Here is a 3245-nt window from a genome sequence, read left to right as displayed (position 1 = left end):
ATGAATGAAGGAAAATTAGAAATTGTTAAGAAAGAAATGGAACGCATAAAATATTGACAACATACATATACTTTATATTTTTTATTAAATTTAATGAAAGTCTACAGAGACTTAGGGTTTACATTAATTCATTCATTGTTGCACTTTTCTCCCTGTCTACCCTTTCCCCCACAACTCACTCTTCTCCTTAAAAAGTAAAACTCTTTCATTGTTATGCAACCCCTCCCCCCAGGTCCACTCCACTGTGCAGCCTTCATTCTGGACTCCTCTCATGACAATAATACCCAATCATATATCCCTTTTAATCAGTTCTCTCCCTCATCTGTTTCAATGCAGTATACATCATTCCTCCCCTCCTTCTCTGTCTTCCCTCAACCCTGATATCAGTCCGTTTTACAACAGTAGCCCTATGCAATATTTGTCCTTTTGGGCTGAGATCCTTCACTCAGCATAATGTCCTCCAGGGTCACCCATTTTGTATAATAATTCATGAGTTTCTTGTTCTTCAATGCAGCATAGTATTCCACTGTGTAAATATACCACAGCTTCTCTATCCATTCATTTGTTGATGGGAAGGCTGTAGTCTTTGATCCTCTGCAGCAAGCACTTCAAGTCCTTCTCACTTTCAGCAAAGTGTGTTAGCCTCATAATGAAGGTTAATGATGAATCTTTCTCTGATCCTGATGCTTCATTCTTTTTCGTAGAGTCCTGCTTCTCAAACAATTTGCTTAGCATATAGACTGAATAGGTATGGAAAGAGGACACAAACCTAACTCACCTCTTTCCTAATTTTAAATCATTTAATGCTCTGCTCTAATTGAACAACAGCGCTTGGTATAGACATAGGTTTTGTATGAGTTTAATTAAGTGTTCTGGGATTCTCATTCATCTCAATGCTAGCCATAATTTGTTATGATTCACACAGCCAAATGTCTTTGCACAGTCAATAAAAGATAAATAGACATCCTCCTGGTATTCTTTCAGCCAGAATTCATCTGACATCAGCATCGATACCCCTGTTGCCATGCCTCTTCTAAATCCTGCTTGAACTTCTAGCAGTTCCTTGTCTATGTACTTTTCTAGCAATTTTTGGGTAACAGTAATATTTTTTTTTTACATTCAGTAATATTTTAACTGCTTATGATATTAATGATATTGTTCAATGAGTTCCATGTTCTGTTAGATTACTTTCTTGGGAATGGGAACAAATATGGATCTCTTCCAGTCAGTAGTCCAGACAACTGTTCTCCATATTTCCTGGAATAGACTGGTGAGTGCATCCAGGGCTGCATCTGTCATTGAAACATGTTGATTGGTATCCCATCAATTTCTGGGGCCTTGTTTTTTTTTTGCCAATGCCTTTAGAGTAGCTTGAACTTCTTCCTTCATAACCTTGATCATATGGTACTTCCTGAATATTTCAGTGTCAGCCAACTCTTTTTTGGTACAGTGATTCTGTGTATTTCCTTGATCTTCCTTTGATGCTTTCTGGATCATTCAAGATTTTTGCCAATAGCATCTCCAAATATTGTAATTGAAGGCTTGCATTTGCTTTTCAGTTCTTTTAGCTTGAGAAATGTCAAGTGAGTTTTTTTTTCTTTTTATTCTCTAAGTCTTTGCTTTATCTTCTCAAGCTGCCTTTTCAAATCTTCTGTTGATCTCTTTTACTTCTTCCCTTTGTTTTGGCTTCTTGACGCTCTAGTGCAATTTTCAGGGTCTCTTCTGATACTTATTTTAGTTCTTTCTTTCTCCTCTGTCTTTGTAATCGTCTTCTCTATCATAATCCTCTCTAAATGATTATATTAGGAAGTGATCCAGTGGCTATCTGTACAAGGTGTAGGGTTTCTAGTGTCCTATCCTCCAAATCTAGCCTTTTGTCAGTTAATTTGAAGCATGACATCACACTTTGATGGCTTCTTTTGTTTTGCTATGTTCCAGAAAACTATGTCACTATTATTTCAAATGGCAACAAAGCTACTCATCACAGACAGATTTCAGAGAGGATTTCAAACGAAGATAGACAAGAAATAAAGTGAATGATCTACTCCAAAAATTAGTCAATGAAAACTCTAGGGATCACAGAATGTTGTCTAATGCTTCAACATGCTGACTTTGGATTCATCATCAGAAGGTATTCATTTCTGGGGAAGAACATCACCTTTGGCAGAGCAGAGGGCCAGAGAAGACAAAGTAAATCTTAAATGAGATAGACTATGCAACGATAAAAACCATGGATGCAAATATGACAATTGTGAAGATGGGACATGACGAGACAACTGTCCATTCTCTTATAAATAGACTTGCAATGAACTTGTGATAACTTGATGGTAGCCAAGAACAGCAACAATCATTAGAATTAGAACATTTCTCTCTAAATAGAGTTGTTGTTGTTTTGTGTGACTCATAGCAATTTATAGAGACCCTATGTAAAACTGCTCTAAAGTTTGCCCTATTTTGAGCCCGTCTCACTGATTCCAACATACCTACACAGTTACTGTATCAATCCATCTCGTCCAGGATCTTCCTCTCCTGAGCTGTCTCTCCATCCTCCCAAGTGTAATGTCCTTCTCCAAAACCTGGTCCCTCCTGGTCATGTGCCCAAAGTATGGAGATGGAGCTTCAAAATCCTAGCTCTAAGGAGAAATTTTATTTCACCCTCTCCAATACAGACCTATTTGTTTTCTTGACATTGTATGCTCTATTCAAGACTTGTCTCCAGCACCACAACTCAAAGGCATCAATTCTTCTTCTAGCATCCTTAATCATTGTTCAGCTCTCTGATGCGTAACAAGTAATTGTGAAAACCATGGCCTGAATACATTAGTCTCTAGACAGACATCATTGCTTCTCAGTACTCTGGAAAAGTCCCTGACAGCAAGTTTTCCCAGTGCAATTCATCTTTTGATTTCTCCAAGAGCATTAATTGAGTAGTTGAGCAAGATGAAATTGCTAACAACCTCAATCTCTTCTTCATTTATTACGGTGCTGCCAATTGCCCAGTGGTAAGAATCTTTGTTTTCTTGATTTTGAGTCCTACTCCATATTGAAGACTAGGCCCTAATCCATATTAAAGGTTCTTGACCTTCTACAGCAAGGGCTTCAGGTCCTTCTCAGTTTCAGCAAGCAAGGTTGTATCATCTGTATAACATAGGTTGTTGATGAGTCTTCCTCCAGTCCTGATGCCACATTCATCCTCATAAAGCCCAGTCTCCCAAATGATCTGTTCTGCACATAGATTGAAAAGG

This window comes from Elephantulus edwardii, unplaced genomic scaffold (assembly GCF_000299155.1).
Source record: "Elephantulus edwardii isolate Elephantulus edwardi_28Jun2011 unplaced genomic scaffold, EleEdw1.0 scaffold00010, whole genome shotgun sequence".
NCBI lineage: Eukaryota > Metazoa > Chordata > Mammalia > Macroscelidea > Macroscelididae > Elephantulus > Elephantulus edwardii.
The sequence above is the reverse complement of the archived record's forward strand: the minus strand, read 5'-3'. Positions refer to the sequence as shown.